This window comes from Triturus cristatus, chromosome 6, assembly GCF_964204655.1.
Source record: "Triturus cristatus chromosome 6, aTriCri1.1, whole genome shotgun sequence".
NCBI lineage: Eukaryota > Metazoa > Chordata > Amphibia > Caudata > Salamandridae > Triturus > Triturus cristatus.
Window position 1 is genome coordinate 1,214,833,372 of NC_140589.1, and position 20,257 is coordinate 1,214,853,628.

Genomic DNA, 20,257 nt, shown 5'->3' on the forward strand with positions numbered 1-20,257 from the left:
AAAACATACATTTAGCAAAACTATGCAGGCAGAATTTACATTTCACCAACTCGAAGTAATAACTAGCATTTGCAATGCAATAGGTCTTGCATAACAATCTTTGAGCTGCTATTGGTGTTGCATTATCATTAGCAATGCCAATAGCTCAAACTTTAATAATGCGAGACCTATTGCATTGCAAATGCTTGTTATAGGTGTCACTGAAGTAAGGGTCACAGGCTCACTCATGTAAAGTTCTGCTGCAGTGTGCTAAACTCACCTTTGGCCTACATCAGGTTAGCATGTAGTGCTGCACAGTGCGTGTGTAGTATATACTTGTGCTGGGTGTATGCCTGCCAATGAACTGTATAATACGTGGAAGTTGCCCTTTAATGAAGCACTTAAGAACGTCCTTCTAGGCACGTGGACCAAGCCTAGCACAGGGGCTCCTGTGCATAGGACGATTTCATGCCACCATTGCTCAGCTCTGGGCAACCCTAAGTTCCTCAGCCGACACCCCACCAAAGGAAGTTTGGTGGTACAGGCCTCTATGTCCCGGGGCACGTTCGCTTCCGCCCCTTCGATAGGGAATCCAAGAGGTTGAATGCATTTGGGAAGAAATTGTTTTCTTCCTCCAGCCTGTCATTGCGGTTGGTGAATACCACATGCTTATTTGTCTGTTTCTCCCATTCCCTTTGAGAGATGGTTGCACTGGTGCTTCCACTGGTCCTGGTGGAGGCCCGGGCTGTCCTCTCTCAAGCGGTCAAGGAAGGGAGAGATTCTGCAAAATTCATCATATGGTGTGGCGTAGATACGACCGATGCACTGGGCAGATCAATTTCAATGACAGTCGCATTGAGAGGCTATGCCAGGATTCGAACAACTTTCTTCTCCGGGGATGTCCAAGCTAATCTGATTGACATGCTCTTTGATGGAACCCACCTTTTGGGGGAAAAGGCAGACTCTGCCCTGGTTTGGTTCAAGGACTCTCGAGCTACGGCCAGATCCTTGGACCTCTCCCCCACTCCTCGTGGCTAGTCTTCCTTTCGTGGAAACAGAAGGTGTTTCCAGCCGCATCAGCCCTATGCCAGCAACCGTACTGCACAGACTGGCGAAGACGGGCACGCAGTGCATTCTGATCCCCCCAATGGAGGCCAGTCGTCGTCTGCCACACTACCCCAGCAGCCGCAACCTCCAAGCTCTTCTAAGCTGATTCTGCAGGGCCATACTACTCCAGTTGGTGGGAGAATTCGTCATCATCTCCCTCACTGGAGATCCATAACATCGGACAAGTGGGTCTTGCAGATCGTCCAGGAGGGCTATTCTCTGCCTTTCCTGTCCTTTTCTCCTCTCATTCTGACAAATCAGGAACGGCTGACAGAGGATCATTTAAAGTTGCTCCAAGAAGCAGTTACAGCTCTCTTGGACAAGGAAGCTATAGAAAGGTTCCCTTTCAGAAGTAGGCAGTGGTTGTTATTCCCACTACTTTCTGATTCCGAAGAACATAGACTTACGGCCCATTTTAGATCTTTGGACTGTCAATCTCTTCCTCAAGCAGAAGTTCAAGATGCTCATTCTAGCTCAGGTCTTGTCTACCTTAGACCAAGAAGACTGGATGGTAGCATTGGACCTGCAGAGGATGTGTATTTTCACATGCCCATCCTGCTGGACCACAGGCGTTCCCTGCGGTTCAGGGTAGGCCATAAGCACTTTCAGTTTACGTTGCTCCCTTTCAGCCTTACCAGTGCCCCTCGGGTGTTTACCAAGGTGATGGCTGTGGTCACATCTCATCTGCGCAGGTTAGGAGTGTCAGTCTTCCCCTACCTTGACGATAGGTTGTTAAAGGCATCTTTGCTCCAGGCAGTCATCTCCCACCTTCAGATTGCGGTGAACCTCCTGCATTTGCTGGGGTTTTGTATAAACGTGCCGAAGTCACACCTGACTCCATCTCAGAAGCTCCCTTTCATTGGGGAAGTTCCATACACAGTGCAGTTTCGGGCCTATCCCCCCGAGCAGCGAGTCCAGGATATTCAGGTTATGATTTTGATGTTTCGACCTCTATCCTGGATTTCAGTGAGACGGACTCTGAGGCTGTTGGCCTCATGACCTCCTGCATCTTGTCAGTGTAGCATGCTAGGCGGCATATGCGAGCTATGCAGTTGGACCTGAAGTTCCAATGGGCACAACACCGGGGAAATCTCACCAACATGGTCCAGATCTTGGAAGGAACTGCGCGAGATCTGTAGCGGTGGTTGTTTAACGGCGATTGGGTCAGTGGCAGACCCCTATACCTTCCCCAACCAGATCTCACATTCATGACAGATGTGTCACTTCTTGGATGGGGCGGCCATCTGGGAGAGGTGAAGATCGGGGGATACTGGTCTCTGGCGGAGTCGGGGCTCCACATAAATTTGTTGAAACTTTGAGCGATTCGGTTGGTATTGAAAGTATTTCTTCCCTCTGTCAAGGGGAGGTTAGTGCAGAGTTCATAGACAACACCACCGCTATGTGGTACTGCAACAAGCTGTGTGGGGTCGTGGACCCTTTTTCAAGAGGTCCAGCGTCTCTGGACATGGCTGGAACAGCAGGTCATAACCCTGGTGGTTCAACACCTGGCAGATTCCCTAAGCGTCAGGATGGACAAACTCAGCTGTCGATGCCTATCGGATCACGGATGGCGTCTCCAATCGGAGCTGGTTCAAGGTTTCGTTCAGCAGTGGGGAGAACCTTGGTTTTGCAGCGTGAATCTTTCTGGATTCACTATGCTGTGCATTATTCCGCGATCTTGTGGTTGGGTCTTTTTTTTTTTTTTTTTTGTAGCCCAGGTGGGCGTCGACGTCCACCATTTGGTGCACCTCCCGTGACGTCGTCGTGCTTCCTGCGGAAGTCCCACCTTTGGGGCGCCATCTTCAGATTCTTTTTTCCGCCGTTGGGTCTGGATCGTCATCGGGAAGCTCCAGAAGTTCACTCGGAGGAAGAAGGAAGAAAAGCGAGTTTCATCGATAGAATCAAGAGAAGACATCAGGAAAGAACAGATTTCGACAGGAACGCGAAGAAAGAAGACCAGCGAGCCTTTTTCTTCGACAACCTTGGAGAATGCACGCTCAGAGACCCTGAGCGAAATGGACAAGACGCCATTCAAGTTCTGCCCAAACTGCCACCACAAGTTCGCGCAGAAAGACCTGCATCCGGTCTGCAACCTCTGCCTACCGGTGGATCATCAGAGTATCGACTGCAACGCCTGCTCAGTCTTCGCGCCGAAGACACTCAGGGTGAGAGAGAGGCAGAGGAGAGCCAACGCCAACATGGAGGGCCAAGGAAAACCCCCGACACTCTACGCGCTGGGCCTCGACACGGACGACGAGGACAACGTCGCCGAGGCAGCCGAAAACTTCACGGTCGTAGAGACCGACAAGAAGAAAGAAGACGAGGTAAGAGAATCGTCGAGCGCAAATCAAAAAACACCTCGAAAACACGAGGGTGACTCGAGAAAAACTGAGTCAAGGTCCACGAAGGGAGCCCCGGCGCCGAAAACTTCGACGTCCAAAGGGGGAACTTCGGACAAAAGGCCCAGCGGATCCTTACAAAAGGACTCCCTGGCGCAGAAAGACGCCGAAAGGCAAGGGTCGTCGAAATCATCCCATGAAACGGGCCGATCGACGCAGAAAGAACGTTCGACGTCGACGCAAGTTTCATCGAAAAGGCCCGCGGTCGACGCCGAAAGCATCTCCGAAATGGAGAAAAAGAAGAGGCGGCTCGAGGCCGAAATGGAGAACATCCTTCAAAGGAAGAAGGAGTTCGACGCCAGGATGAAGGAATTCAAGATTCCAACGGTTTCATCGGCGGACGTCGTCGAAGTCGAGGAGGAGTTCGACGCCGAAGGGCTGACAAGGGACCTCGAAGAGGAAGAGGAGCCCTATTATGAGGAAGAAGCCGAGGAAGAAGACCAACAATCGTTCTTCGATTCGGCGACATCTACCGGCAACGACGTCGAATGGCAAGATCTCGACACCGAAAACCCGGAGGAGGCCGTGGACACGTACCCCTCGAGGCCTTCGCCACCAGACGACATCGGGGTGTACAATATGGTGGTGAAGAGCGCAGCAATGGCCTTCGGCGTCAAGCTCGACGAGGAGAGGCCGAAAGCAGATTTTCTCGTCGAAACACTGCTCCCCATCCAGACTAGGAGCCAGTTCCTCCCCATGCTACAAAGCGTGATGAACCAGGGGAGAGAAGCCTTCAAGGAGCCTGCCACCTGTCGGTCGATCACGCCCAGGACAGAGAAAAAGTATAAACACTCCTCCCTGGACCCACCTTACATCAAGGGGAGCGTCACCGCAGACTCCATCATTGCCTCCACGGCCAGGAGAAGGGCCAACGTGCCAGCAACCTCGGGCCCACCTCCAGATAAAGAGAGCAGGAGAATCGACCTCACAGGCAGAAAGGTCGAGAGGAACGCCGCAATGCACTGGCGCATGGCGAATTCAAATGCACTCCTAAATAGACACCAGTACCAACACTGGGATGAAATGGGGGAGCTAGTAAAGCACCTCCCCGAAGAATACCGCCAGAGAGCCTCTCACCTGGTAGATGAAGGCAAGAACATCGCCAACTCCTGTATAAAGACGGCGTTGGATGGGGCAGAGACTTCAGCAAGACTCATGGCCATAGGGGTCACAGAAAGGAGGCATGCATGGCTAAGAATCTCGGGATTCAAACCGGAAGTGCAGAACAACATCCTGGGCACTCCCTTCAACGGAGAGACACTGTTCGGAGCAACGGTGGACGAGAAGCTCACCCAGCTCAAGAAGGAGAACGAGACAGCGAGGTCCATGGGGGCCCTGCAGCTGAGGGGAATGAGACGAGGAAATCCCTCGAGGAGACCCTACGGTAGGGGTGGAAGCCAACAGGGGACGTCGCACCAGGCGTTCCAACAAGGTCAGCAGGGCGAAGGTCACGGACAAAGTCAGCAGAAGCAAAGCTGGCAATATCAACCTCGGGGCCAGTCCTTTCGAGGGAGAGGGAACGGACGTGGCCAAAGGAGGAGAGGGGGCGATCAGCCCTCCTCGAAGTGACTCAGCACGCAAGAAGACGCCCACCCTCGTCAGGCCCCCAAGGGTGAGGCGCAAAAAGGTGTCATCAGGGGGAAGAGAAGATCCAAGAGCCTACGAGCATACGTCACCGGTAGGCGGAAGGCTGAGGTTCTACCTTCAGGAGTGGCGGCGCATAACCACAGACAAGTGGATACGGAACATCGTGCAGCACGGATACTGCGTAGAGTTGGAGAAAAGACCTCCAAACAGAAAGCCGAAGGGAAGACAGAGATCGGCCCAAGAACTGGCAATACTCAGAGAAGAAACACGGAAACTCCTGCAAAAGGGAGCCATAGAGACAGTGCCGTTCAGGGAACGCAACAAAGGGGTCTACTCAAGCTACTTCGTGGTTCCGAAGGTAGACGGAGACCTCAGACCCATACTGGACCTCCGGTACCTAAACAAGTTCGTCAAGACACAAAGGTTCAAAATGACTTCACTGCAGGAGGTACTGCCACAGATAAGAGAAGGGGACTTCATGGTCACCGTGGACCTCAAGGATGCCTACCTTCACATCCCAATAAACAGAAGGCACAAGGGCCTCCTAAGATTCAACATCGAACAGGAACACTACCAGTTCACAACCCTGGCCTTCGGATTAAAATCAGCGCCAAGGGTCTTTACAAAATGCCTGTCGGCGGTAGCGGCACACCTACGAAAGCAGGGCATACACGTATACCCCTACTTGGACGACTGGCTGGTCAAGGCAAACTCACACGAGAAGTGCGAGAGGCACGCAAAACGCGTAACGGACACCCTCACAAATCTGGGATTTTCCATCCACTGGGGAAAATCATCGCTGGAACCGGAGCAGGTAAAGATTTTCCTGGGGGCACAGATCAACTCCCTCGAGTACAGTAGTGCCCAGCGACAGGAGGACAGATGCCCTACTGAAGGAGACGCAGCTCTACCAGAAGGGGCGAGCTCTGACAGTGAGGGCGGTGAGCAAGATGATGGGGATGATGGCGTCCTGTATCCAGCTGGTGCCGAATGTACGCCTGCACATGAGACCATTCCAGGAATGGCTGCAACAGCAATGGTCACAAGCAAACGGAAGTTGGGAGGATCTAGTGGTTGTTACGCACGCAGTGCAGGAGGAGATAACTTGGTGGAACAGAGACAACATAACAACAGGGAGAAGCCTGACACCACCAAGCCCAACAGTGACCATTACCACGGACGCATCGCAGATGGGATGGGGAGCGCACATGGACAACCTCAGAGTGAGGGGTCTATGGGCTCCGGCAGACGCGGTCCGCCACATCAACTACCTCGAGTTGAAAACAATACTGCTAGCCCTGAAGGCATTCCAGAGACACCTGTGCGGGCAGAGGGTGTTGGTGCAGACAGACAACACCACGGCGATGTTCTACATCAACAAACAAGGGGGGACACAGTCGTTTCCCCTCTCATCCCTAGCTCAGGAGATTTGGAGATGGGCCATACCTCTCAGGATAGATCTACTGGCAATTCACCTACCGGGGAAGGACAATGTGGAGGCAGACTGGCTAAGCAGGCAGACCTCAGCATCGCACGAGTGGGAGCTCAATGGCCAGGAAGCGGAGAAACTCTTCCGGAGATGGGGGACTCCCACAATAGACCTTTTTGCAACACGCCACAATGCAAAATGCCAAAGCTTCGCGTCCAGGCAACCAGATCAGCAATCCAAGGGAAATGCCCTATGGATAAGCTGGTCGAGGACATTTGCCTACGCCTTTCCACCGATACCCCTGTTGCACAGAGTGCTCGACAAGTGCAGAACCAGCAACATGACTCTGATCCTGGTGGCCCCACAGTGGGCGAGGCAGACATGGTTCTCACAGATTCAAGAAATGGCGCAAGGCAATCCGTACAGGTTCGAGCGAAGAAAAGACCTGCTCTCAATGCAAAACGGGGAGGTCCTGCACCCAGAGCCAGAGACCCTCAACCTAGCAGCATGGCTCCTGAAGACCTAGAGTTCGCACACCTAAGGTTACCTCAGAGCACTATGCGAGTGCTACGGGAGGCAAGGAAACCTACTACAAGAAAGTGCTACAGCGCAAAGTGGAAGAGATTCACGGTGTGGTGCAGGAAGAAGGGCCTGCACAACAGAATGACAAGAGACTCAACGGTGCTGAGGTACCTCACACACCTTCTAAAGAGTAACCTCTGCTCGAGCTCCCTAAGGGTGCACCTAGCAGCGATCGTTGCCTACACCAGAGGTGAGAAGGGTGGAAGTTTCTTCAGCTCGCAGGTGGTGAAGAGATTCATGGAGGGAGCCAAAAGAATGGCACCCCCGAAAAGGTTGCCGCCGCCGGCATGGAATTTAAACGTGGTTCTGACGGAGCTCATGAAGGCGCCGTTTGAACCCATTCACAAGGCCAATCTACAAATGTTGACGATGAAGACTGCCTTTCTAGTGGCCATAACCTCACTACGCAGAGTGAGCGAGCTTCAAGCACTAACGCTACAGGAGCCCTACATTCAAATTCACAAGGACAGGGTAGTCCTGAGGACGGACCCACACTTCATGCCCAAGGTAGTGTCGGCGTTTCACATGAATCAGAGTATACAGATACCGAGTTTCTTCCAAAACCCGACTACAAATGCAGAAAAGGCCCTGCACACCCTCGATGCCAGAAGAGCGGTGATGCACTACATTGAAAGAACCAAAGAACTCAGGAAGTCGAAGCAGCTGTTTGTGTCCTTTGCTACTAGCTTCATGGGTAGACCAGTGACCAAGGGCACCATCGCTAGATGGATTGCCCTCACTATCCAATTCTGTCACAAACAGGCGGGACAGGAGCTAACGGAGGGGCCACAAGCTCACTCCACAAGGAAGAAGGGGGCCACAGTTGCCTTCCTGGCAAACACGCCCATCCAAGACATTTGTCTCGCAGCAACTTGGGCATCTGTGCACACGTTCACAAAGCACTACTGCGTGGACATTCAAATGAATAAGGAAGCACAGGTCGGACAGAAGGTGCTACAACACATTTTCAACGACCAGCGATCATCTTCCACCCAGCCACCACAAAAATAGGAAAACCGCTACAAAATCTATGCACAGCATAGTGAATCCAGAAAGATTCACGCTGCAAAACGAAAAGTTTCTTACCTGTCGGTGTAGTTTTGCAGCTTGAAGATCTTTCTGGATTCACTAGCGAACCCACCCACCTCCGCCAGGAAGATGAGGCTGGAGGAAGAGGGGGTGAAATGGATAGGATCAAAAAAGGTGGATACGTACAGAAATATGGACAAAAGGATTAATCAATCGCCTAGGGTAAAAAAAAAAAACAGGAAAAAAAGAACCCGAAGATGGCGCCCCAAAGGTGGGACTTCCGCAGGAAGCACGACGACGTCACGGGAGGTGCACCAAATGGTGGACGTCGACGCCCACCTGGGCTACAAAAAAAAAAAAAAAAAAGACCCAACCACAAGATCGCGGAATAATGCACAGCATAGTGAATCCAGAAAGATCTTCAAGCTGCAAAACTACACCGACAGGTAAGAAACTTTTCGTTAGATTTGTTCGCCTCCGAAGAGAAAGCGCAGTGTCAGAAGTACTGCATGCCAGAGGGTCCAAGGCAGCTATTGCTCAGCAGTGCCTTTCATCGCAAGTGGAACTCAGTCCTGCTGTACGTATTTCCGCCCATTCCACTCCTGCCCAGAGTTCTGAAGAAGATCAGGAGAGACCGGGCCAAAGTCATCCTTGTGGCTCCAGACTGGGCAATGAGAGTCTGGTATCAAGAGCTTCCGAGAATGAGCATTAATCCTCCGATCAGGCTGCCCCTTTGGGAGGATCATCTGTCACAGTAGCAGGGGAGGGTTCTCGACCCGAGCCTGTCAACTCTGCGCCTCCATGCGTGGAGATTGAGCGGCGACAGTTGAAAGCTTTTGACCTTCCACCTGAAGTCTGTAGTGTTATTCTGGCAGCTAGGCGGCCCTCCACTAAGACGGTATAGGCCTACTGTTGGGAGAAGTTTGTAATATACTGCACAGAAAGGTCTGTTGATCCTCTTTCTTCTATCCTTTAGTTCATTCTAACCCTTGCGACAACTGGGCTCTGCTTTGAGAACTCTCAAGGGTTACCTTTCTGCTCTGTCTGCTTTTTTGCGACTGCCAGACCAACCTTCTCTCTTCAAATCTCCCATTGCACATAGATTTCTGAAAGGGCTTGCTCACCTGTTTCCACCTACACCATTTGTCATGCCACAGTGGGACCTTAATTTGGTCCTCCATTATCTGATGCACACTCCCTTTGAGCCTTTACACAATTGTCCCCTCCGGCTGTTGACCATCAAAACAGCCTTGGTGGCGATTACATCGGCCCGGAGGGTGAATGAGCTGCAGGCGTTATCTTTCTCACTGCCTTATCTATGTCCTTTCCGGACAAAGTCCTTCGCACCCGGGCATCCTTTTTAGCGAAAGTTGTGACCCCTTTCCATCTGGGTCAAGTCCATCACATTGCCCACCTTCTTTGCTCCCCTGCATCCCGCTAAGGAAGAGGACTGTCTCCACCAGCTGGACCCAAAAAGAGCATTGTCGTTCTGCCTGGACCGCATTAAAGAGTTCCGGGTGGACGACTAACTCTTTGTGGGCCACATGGTAGCAAAGAAGGGAAGGGCAGAAAAGGACCATCACTCCCTGGGTCATTATCTGCAGCAAGATATGTTATGCCCTAGCAAAGAAGCAGCTCCTTTAGGGATTAAGGGCCCATTCCACTAGGGAAAGTCTGCAACTACGGCGTTGGCACGGGGTGTCCCGGTGCAAGACATCTGTCAGGCAGCAATGGGGACATCTTTGCACACGTTTGCAAAAAACTACTGGCTGGACAGTCCGGTTCGCAGGGACGGGCACTTTGCTCGCTTGGTCCTGCAGGACTTCCTGGTATTTTTGATATATTGGATATTGGTCTGGAGCCTTCCGCCGGGATTGTATCGCTTGGGTATCTAATTCAAAGGTGAGACATCTGCAGCTAGAATTCTCTATCAGGTGAACAAGTTACTTCCCTTCGGTAACGCATTATCTGATAGAGACTATATCTAGCTGCGGATTCCTTACAGTTCCACCCATGCCTCCCCACTTTGTGGACTAATATTTAAGGGCTAGGGTTACTCCTCCTTTCATAGCCCCAGTTTTGAACATGACTACACCGGTTACTTCATGCCTCTGCACTTTTGGTGTGGGAAAAATCGAAAAGTACTAACGTCCACGTGTCTGGGTGGCGACTATATAGGCACCGCGATGTCATAACTGACGCTGCCGACGACGTCATGCAGAGCCGAATGAAGCCACCCGACGCCACTGTATTGCTCAGCAAAAGTTTCCGGATGCAGCCTGACACCTGGGGAATTCAAAGGTAAGGAATCTGCATCTAGATAGTCTCTACCAGATAATGCATTACCAAAGGTAAGTAACTTTTTCGTCTCAGCACTAACTCAAATTTGGTGTATGGGCCATAAAAATGTGGGGCTCGAGACCCCCATAATAGTCAGCTGTCAAGCAGGCAGTCAGGCTGTGCGAGAGGAACTCCAAGACTTCTGCCTGTGACAATGACTGGAGGCAAAGGTCTGCCAATCTGGTGGGTGAGTTGACATCACCTAGGGAATCAATAACCACCTGCCCTTAGCACCAGTGCCTGCCCACATGCCAAGAGCATTGTGCCCTGTGAGGAAGAAGAGAGCGCTGGTGGAAGTGAGGTCCAGTGGGAGATCATGGCGATTGGATCTCTTAAGTGATGTCTGAGGAGACTGTTCCCTTTTTGGGCAGATCCAAGGAAACTTACCTGCATCAGAGGAGTGTGAAGAACGTCTGTCCGCTGTCCCAGCAACACCACTTGTGAGGAACTCGAGGACACCCTACCTATGCACCTGAACGGCTGCGTGTGCAGTACTCATCTGAGGCGGCCTATGTAGCTTCATCGCCCACGAGGGGAATGCTCTTGGAAACTCCAGCCGTGCAAGTCCTGCTGGTGCGGGTAAGACTATTTAATGAGCTGGAAGTCCCCGGAGGGAACTTGCCTACTTTATAGCGCTTCGGTGCTGGAACACTTTTCACTTTAGTTTGAGACTGAATGGCAGTCCTGAGACTCGGGCTACTAGTGGGGCTCAACCTGAATGTCTTTGGTGAATGGGGAATAACCACTTCCATTAGTGAGAGAGGAGTGGGACTCTGGAACCGCCTATTGAAACATTAGCGCCATGATCTGAGGAGACTGTGTATTTGCGAGTTACATTTTTTGTAACTTTTTATTGATATATAAAAGCTCCTGGTTTAAAAAAAGTAAATATTTGACTGGACAATAATTTACTGCTGCCATTAAATGCATTTTGAATGGTGAGCCTGTGCTCACCCCATCCCTAAACACCTGCATTCCCTTGTGTCTACCTCGCTTCCCCCGGATAAGCCTTGAACTGCTCGACCTACGTTACCTCCGATATTGAAGTGCTGAAGGGGTACTTGGTCTAGTTGCCCAGTATACATAGTAAGTCGGGGGATCGGGACCTCAGGAGTAAAAGGCTCGGTGCCAAAGTTTTGGCCCAATAGCTCCTACTTGCCTCTGGCCCTCTGAATGGAGTTCTTACAGTCAATCAGTGCCATAGTCCGATCCCCTGTCATTAATTTAATACCAAAACTTCAGCTCAGACTCTCACTTATTACCAAAGGCAGCCCACACAATTTTTAAAGCAACCAACAAAGAACCCTTTTGAGGCTGACGAGGACATGATGGTGGCAGAGGGTAGGGACACTATATGGGATAGCAGTCCTCTTCTTCCACCTCCATCTCCACAGCTATAGCTATGCTGCTTTGGTTTACCCTCCCATGGACATGTGCGACAGTTAGTGGCAAAATCAGTTTTTTTCCTTTCTAGATTGCATGCTTTTACTTAACATTAATGGGTGCTACAGAATAATCAAGAATGTTATGCCCGCCCTTTGCGTCCACTCCACCATCATATCCCACCTGCTTTTGGTCTGACTTCAGCAGATCATGCCTTGATCCTGTACAGAAGGTTCGTCCTCTACTGGGCATAGAGATTTAGAAAGGGTTCTGGATGCAAATAAGGGCAGGGATTCTACTCCTGTTATTTACTTGCCCAAAATGTTGATTCTGGATCTTTGACTTGTGAACTCCTTCTTGTACTTGTGGTACAAGTTCATTATGTTGTCGTTGGCCCTTGTTCATTTCACCCTGGATCCTGGAGACTGGATGGTGTCCTTGGACTTGCATCCCACATCTGGGCCCGGCCCGCAGTCCCATAGAGGTTTCCTGTTGTGCTTGGTGGGGTTGAAGCACCTCCAGTTTGCTGTTCTATCCTTGGCCTTTAATATGCCCCTTGGATGTTTGCAAAGGTGATGGTGGTGGCCACAGCCCATCTTCACAGGTCCAATATAATTGTATCTCCATACCTTGACAACTGGCTGCTGAAAGTGGGTTTGTTGTATTTTGTAGTGGACCATCTGCAGAAAACAGTCATTCAATGCCATCCCTGGGGTTTTACATCAACAAGCAGAAATCCCCCCTACATTCTGCGCAGAGGATTATCTTCATAGTGGCTGTTCTGGGCATGATCACGTTTAAGGCCTTTACACCCCCTGTTGAGAGCCTTGGACATTCAGGGTATGATCCCTGCATTTCAGCCATCTTATATTCCAGGTGTAGTTCCGAGGCTTCTTAGCCTCTTTTCTTCATGTATGCGCCTGTTGCCATGTACCCATTGGCATATTTGAGTTTTTTAGAAGTATCTCCACCAGTGGGAATAACACTGGGGTGGCCTTTTGGATGGCATCTATATTTCAGAGAAGGCGGCCTGGAACCTTCAGTGGTGGATGTTGAGCACCATTGAGAACTACAACCTCATTTTTAGGTCTTGCCTGAGCCAGCGCGCATGGGCTGCTCTGCGAGGCATTAAGTAAGGGCTTTTGAGCTCTGAACACACGCTCGTGCGTGTGCTTTTTTTTTCTTAGCCCGCAATTGGCCTGTGCATGTGTCTTTTTTTTAAAACACAGCACGCAATTGGTGCAAGGCGGGTGATTGTCCCGCCTTGTTTGGTCGATGACCTAGGGTCTGCGGGAGCGAGCTTTAAGCCCATCTGTTTCCAATTATCGCGTTGGCGGTAATTGCAAACAGATGGTGCTCGCGTTTTTTTCTTGTTTAACTCTGTCCTTGGTTTCCCTGTTACTGCTGTCACTAGCGCCCGAAAACCCTATGGGTATATGTACATTTTGCAAGTTCGGATTACATAACCTTTTTAAATCGCACCTCATTAAATACTGGCATGTGCAGCATATGTTGTGATGTTAGGCCTGTTATATAGCGGGCATTCTTTCCGTGTAATTGTCTGCCTGTTGTACACTTTCATCACATGGAAATTAAAGCTGTAAATCCCCTTCCTGGGTGATATAAATGTGTTTCGCTCAGAGTCGAAGTTGACTCCGATGTTCACTAATATCTGCAATAAAGGGAAAGCAGAGCACATGGAGAAGGGTTAGGGTGTGAGAACCCGCCTGTCACAGCCAGAACAGCGCGCACTGACTGACATTCACTACAGTTTTAGTGATGGATTCACGCTGCAGCTTTGTACAAAGACTGTCAGCGAGCACTACATGAACAAGACATTAGCGTGTATTTTTAGATGTAGAAATGTCTGGGTTGCTGCTGGTGTGTCATCGTGAAGCAACAAGCGCAACCAATCTTCTGTGAATAACAGGATTGTTGTTTGTTCGTCATTTAGCTTTCGAACCTCTAGATTGAGTTCACAATTGGCATATTATGTAAATATTAACTAGCACGAGGGCAAGTACACAGCCCTGTCTCATTCAGAGGTCCGTTCCAAAAGTCTTTGATGCATTCTCCTTGGCTTCCATATTTTAACCTTAATTTGTTACTTTTGTAGGTCGATAAGTGTCCTCAAAAGCTTATTAGGTAGGCCTCCTGCACTCCCACCTCCTCCTCCCCAGCTATAACAGCCACCAAGCCACTCCGGTATGTCCTCATTGACACACATCCCACCAGTAGGATGGCAATCCTTCATGTCTGACAAAAGGATTTTATAGATCGTTCAGAGAGTATGCCTTTCATTTTCAGTTTTTGTTCAGAGTGTATTCCTTTCATTTCCTCCTCTCCCTGCCTTCCTCCCACACCTGAAGGAATTTTGAAGGAGGGAGAAATGTTAACACTTTTTGCTGTTTTAGAAATGGACGGGAGCCTCAGGGCTATCATGGACCTTCAGCCTCTAACTGCTTATATTGGCTCGGCTCTGGACCTTGGAAACTATATGTTGTCCCTTGACTTGTAGGATAGTTATTTTCATATACCTATGCTTCAGTCTCACAGGCGTTACCTGTGGTGCAAGCTCGACCAGGATTACTCTCAATTTGCCATGCTTCCCTTCAGCCTTACATTTGTCCCTGTAGAGTTCAAGAAAGTGAAGGTGGTGGTCATTGCCTACCTTCGGAGGTAGGGTGTTCCTGTACTCCCTTACTTTGACGACTAGGTGCTGAAGGCAGGCTCACTGCAGACAGTCCTAGTCAACCTCCAGACAACAGCAGAATGTTTGACATTATTGGGGGTTTCACCAGAGACCAGCATAATTCCCACCTGTTATCCACAAATAGAGTTCCGTTCATCAGGGTAATTCTGGTGACCGTGATGTTCAAGGCCTTTCCTCCACTGCAGCAAATCTGTCACATCTAGCGAAGGTGGAGACCAGATACTTCTTGTCTCCAGAAGTCAGTTCGACATTAGCCTACTTGAGCTTCGATCCATTTGTTTGACCCTGAAGGCTTTACTACCATCCAGCGGGTGGGTGCAGACTCTCATGTCCACCATCTTGTAGGACTATAATAAGGTGGGTAGAATGCAGTACTGTGCCCAGTGGTTTTACATCTCTGGAGGTGGCTGAGGTTGCAGAACATCTTTCTAGTAGCCATCCACCTGGCGGGTCCCTGAAGGCAGAATCTCTTGGCAGATCATGAGCCCAAGGTAGAGAGAGACCTGTCTAGACCTATTCACTACTGTTGAATTCCAGTTTCAATAGTTTTGCACATCTGATAGAAACTACTAGCTGCAGATTCCTTCACGTAGAATTATCCCCAGGCCTGAGACTGGATCCGGATTTCTTTTTTGCCTCAGCATTCCTGCGCGCCAGGGGGCAGGGCGATACCAGGCGACTCCGCCCAGGCGTCGTACGTGACGTCAGCGAGGTCACATAAGCCCCACCCCGGCGCTTACGTCAGTTTTTTCCTTTTCCGCATGCAGCGCGGATCCGGTCTTGCTACAGGCCTGTTTCAGGCCCTTTTTTTCTTCATCATTGTCCTTATCTTGGTGGAACAGTGTGCGAATGCCTTCGGGCTTTAAAGTTTGCACGTCGTGTGGGCGTCTTATGTCGGCAATGGACCCTCATCGCATTTGTATGTGGTGTTTGGGGGAGGATCACGGCACCACGGATTGTGAGGCATGCCAACAGTTGAAGATGAAGTAGTGGCGGGAGCGCCACATGAAACTTCTCTCGACGCGTCTCTCCAGGTAGACCTCCTCCCCTCGATCGTTAGACGGCTTCAGATACAGCAGTGGTCGTCGTTATTGCCCTTCCCTAATGTCCAGAGCGACGCTCACCGGTGAGTAAGTGTCGCAGTTTGTCCCCGGGGGCCGGGTTTCGGCCTGCCGGGGGCGTGGACTCTCCGCGGGTAATGCAGCCCCGCGTGTCCTCCTACCCTTCGTTTCCCGGTGATGGAGCATCGAGAGTCCAGATGGAGACATACGCAGCAGCTTTGCAGGCCTCGCTGGCATCACCTCCTCCTCCTCCTGGGGCGTCAGCGGTTCCCTTGCCTTGAGCGGGACCTTCCGCGGCGCCGACTGGGTCGGATCCAGGCTTGGAGGATGTGGTGCTGTTGGGGTGCGGCTCCTCTGGGGTCCCTACTTCACACCACGACGTCTCTGCCTCGCCGCAAACTCCCGCGGGAGTCCCTGTGGTGTCGCATGAGGTCACCGGGGCTCGAGTAACATCCCCGAGCCCCTCTCATTCCCTTGACAAGGTGTCTAAGGGCGAGGTGACCCCGCTATTGCGCCGGCAACTGCTGGACCGGGGGGCGCCACAGGGGTTGGTGGACTATCCTTGTCCCGCTTCGGGTCGAGGTTGGGCGCGAACCCCTCGCCCTCCTCCGGGACTTTCTCGTCCCTCCACGCAGGCGGCTGCCTCGTCGGAGTTTGAGTCGGCCCTGACGGCGCCGCACGACTAGCCGGACCGCCTCTGTCTTATACTGGGCCGAGGCTGGCGGAGGGCTTTGTGTCACTCCCCTGGTCCTTCTCGTCCCTCCACGCAGGCAGCTGCCTCGCCAGAGGTCGAGTCGGCGCCATTTTGACGCCGCCCCCTGTCCACGGCGACTCCTGCCCCGCTCCGGTCCCCGGCACAGTGTGACTTCGAGGAGCCCTATCCAGCGTCTCCTTCGGCGCAGGCTGGCGTTACCGCTCTGCCTCAGGCGGCAGACTCTACGGCTCCTGACAGGCGTCGAGTTGCGGATTCTTCTTTGGATGCTCCCTCTTCTCCGGAGGCTGCCTGCATATTGGTGTCGTCCTCCCCGGAGACTGGCCGCCGAGTGGTGTCTTTTTCACCGACATCATCACTGTTTCTGAGGCCGCGGTGTTCGCCGGAGGAGCGGCAGGTCCCCCATTCCTCTGCTCCTCCTACCTCCCAGGTCTGGCCCCTGCCCGGTCCGCTTGGCTTGAGGAACGGCCGCCTTAGTCTGCAGCCGTCGCCCACGGAGGAGCTGCTTTCTCCACCGCGGGGCCCTACAGAGGTGGGTGCGGCCTTTGCTCACGCGGTGTCCACGGCGGTGGATATTCTGCGCATGGGTGACCTGATTGCTCATTTTCAAACAGATCATCTCTTGGAGGTTCTCCACCAGGGCTCTGGTGGAAGGGAGATCTTGACGGGGGCTTGGGGGCGTCCTGCCTCAGGGGATCCGGTGCCTCAGCACCTTCTACATCGGTGCCTTCCGGCACTGTGTGACCCTGTGTGTCTCTCCCTCCACCCCTCTGCCGCCAGTCCTCTTTTGCGGACTGCTTTTCTCTCCCTGCCGCCGCTGACTCTGCCCTCCTGGGAGGCCTGCTGGCTGGACTCTTGGGGGCGCAACATGTTTGCCTCGACCAGCGCGGCCTTGCGGACTCTGAACACCTTGTGTGTCCTGGCTAGGGCCTCTTCCTATCTGTGGGTCTCGGTTGAGTCTTTGGGGTCCGCAGCTTCTCAGACTGTTCAGGCGGACTTACGGCGTCATGCGTTGGATGGCCGGGAGCTAGCTGCGTTTATCTTTCACTCCGCTCTGGACATCTCGGAGGTGCTGGGCCGGGCCATGGCTTCCTCCATCGCCATGCTTGGCTTCGGGACGGCGTCTTCCCCGAAAATATTCGGTAACGGCTCATTGATCTCCCGTTTGATGGTAGCCTGTTGTTCCATGCCCCAGCTGACTCAGCCATCCAAAGGTTCCTGGCGGGGCTCCGTCCTCCTCCTCCTCCTCCTCCATCTCCATCTCCTCCATCTCCATCTCCTCCATCTCCATCTCCTCCATCTCCATCTCCTCCATCTCCATCTCCTCCATCTCCATCTCCTCCATCTCCATCTCCTCCATCTCCATCTCCTCCATCTCCTCCATCTCCATCTCCTCCATCTCCATCTCCATCTCCTCCATCTCCATCTCCATCTCCTCCATCTCCATCTCCATCTCCTCCATCTCCTCCATCTCCTCCATCTCCATCTCCTCCATCTCCTCCATCTCCATCTCCTCCATCTCCATCATCTCCATCTCCTCCATCTCCATCTCCTCCATCTCCATCTCCTCCATCTCCATCTCCATCTCCTCCATCTCCATCTCCTCCATCTCCATCTCCTCCATCTCCATCTCCTCCGTCTCCATCTCCTCCGTCTCCATCTCCTCCGTCTCCATCTCCTCCGTCTCCATCTCCTCCGTCTCCATCTCCTCCATCTCCATCTCCTCCATCTCCATCTCCTCCATCTCCATCTCCTCCTCCATCTCCATCTCCTCCTCCATCTCCATCATCTCCTCCATCTCCTCCATCTCCTCCATCTCCTCCATCTCCTCCATCTCCATCTCCTCCATCTCCATCTCCTCCTCCATCTCCATCTCCTCCATCATCTCCTCCTCCATCTCCATCTCCTCCATCATCTCCTCCTCCATCTCCATCTCCTCCTCCATCTCCTCCTCCATCTCCATCTCCTCCTCCATCTCCATCTCCTCCTCCATCTCCATCTCCTCCTCCATCTCCATCTCCTCCTCCATCTCCATGATTAAGGAGTTAAGCTGGTCCTAGTCCTTCTTGGGGCGGTGGAGTGTGTTTTCTGGCCATTTAGTCCTCCTTGTGGGGACTTTGGCAATGTTGACAGCTGGACGGCCCTTGTTCGCTGTGTTTCTTGCTAGAACTGTTACGCAGACTTGGCCCAGAAATTAGGCCTTCTGTTTTCTTTGGGCTGATTGTCAAGCCGTTCGCGGGGTGTATTCCCTGTGGCTCTTTTGTTTTTCCTCTGTTGCGGACGTTCTTCCAAAGAGGGTTCCCATGTCTTGGGACTTAACGTACCCAATGTGGGGTAGTGGTAGCTGCTATACAGCTTGCGCTCTGCTGGGGAGTTCTGGTGGCCCTTTGGTGCCTGTTCTCCGTGGCGTTTCTGTATGTTGTTTTGCTTCTTGAGGGCGTGTGTGCGGCCCCTCGTGGGGGGGGGTGTCTGGCCCTTTCCTCTTCTCCCTGCTTGGAATAATTCTGTGCACTCCCTTGTCAGGTTTTGCCCACTCTGTCTTCCTGGGGCACTGGGCTGTTTTTTCTGGTCTGGCAGCTTGTCTGTTAGCGCAGTTCTGGTTGACCTGTTGCCTTCCATCTGGTGTTGCTTCGCCTTCTTTTCCCTAGTTTCCTTGGGCACTCTGGGCTCTCCTCCTGGCTTTGGAGGGAAGCTTATTGCCTTGAAGGGGTGTGGAGTACTACGGCCTCTCTGACCTGGCCCTTGGTTCCTCTATCGTGAGTGTGCGCCCACCCCTTTTTACTTCTTCCCCCATGGGGTCGGTGGTGTTCTGCTTGTGGGGGGCTCCTCTTGCCTGGGAGGGGCCGGGTTATTGCCCGGTCTGCAGGTCTGGTCCACTGTGTGACCCTCTGTCCTGTTATCGCTGGGGGGGGGTCCTTTCGCAGACCCTCCTTCCCCGTGGGTATTGCTAGGGTATCTATTCTACGTGAATGAATCTGCGGCTAGTAGTCTCTATCAGATGTATGAGTTACTTACCTTCGGTAACGATGTATCTGGTAGACGGTTCTAGCCGCAGATTCCTTCACGGCCTGCCCTTCCTCCCCGTTCTGCGAGGACCCGTGGGTTGGTCTTGGCACTCGCCTCCTGGTGGAAGGCTATGTTTCTTGTGAGTGCACTCCTTTGCTCTTGGCGGGTTGCTCCTTCTTGTTGCTCTTCCTTCCTCCCCTTGGTTCTCTGGAGGATGGGGTTATGGTGCTCCTGTGCCCCGCTACTCAGGCTGTTCCAGGTTGGGGGGGGGGGGGGTTTACCTTCAATCTCGCCCCTCCGTCCCTTCCTCTTGCTGCTGGCGGTCCCTGCCCCTTTGCCGTCCCCTGTCTGGGGGTCACCTGGCCATGCCCTGCCCTTGTTCCTTGGAGGATGGTTGCCCTCTGTGCTGGGGTGGCTTGGAGTGTTGTTGTTATCCTGTCTGTTCTGGGGCTGGCTCCCCTTCCCTATTTCCGGGTGGGGGTTGTAGGCCTGCTACAGGTGTTCTGCCTTTACATATGTTCCCTGTCTCCAGGAGAGTGGGGGGGGAAGGTATTTACATGCTGGCAGGGTGGCTGCTCTTGATTCCGCCCCTGAATTTGGAAGCTGCAGTGTTGCACCGCTCCTTACGGTGTCGCTTGTCTCCATTCTTTGCTTCTACTCTTTCGCACACTGTTCCCCTGCCTCCAGAGTTTGCCTGGTGGCTCCGCGTTGCGGCGCGGAAAAGTTCTACGAAGAGAACTGAGGTAGGCGCGCCGGGAAGGGGCTTATGTGACCTCGCTGACGTCACGTATGCGGACGACGCCTAGGCGGAGTTGCGTGGTATTGCCATGCCCCCTGGCGCTCAGGGATGCTGTGGCAAAAAGTTTCCGGATCCAGTCTCATGCCTGTGGATAATTCTACGTGAAGGAATCTGCGGCCAGAATCGTCTCT

General features: G+C 52.4%; 1 protein-coding gene across 1 annotated transcript in view; it reads left to right on the plus strand.

The window, feature by feature from the left end:
• The window catches only part of AHCTF1 (AT-hook containing transcription factor 1), a 1,022,752-nt gene that overhangs the window by 638,822 nt on the left and 363,673 nt on the right, over positions 1-20,257 (plus strand). The window lies entirely within an intron of this gene.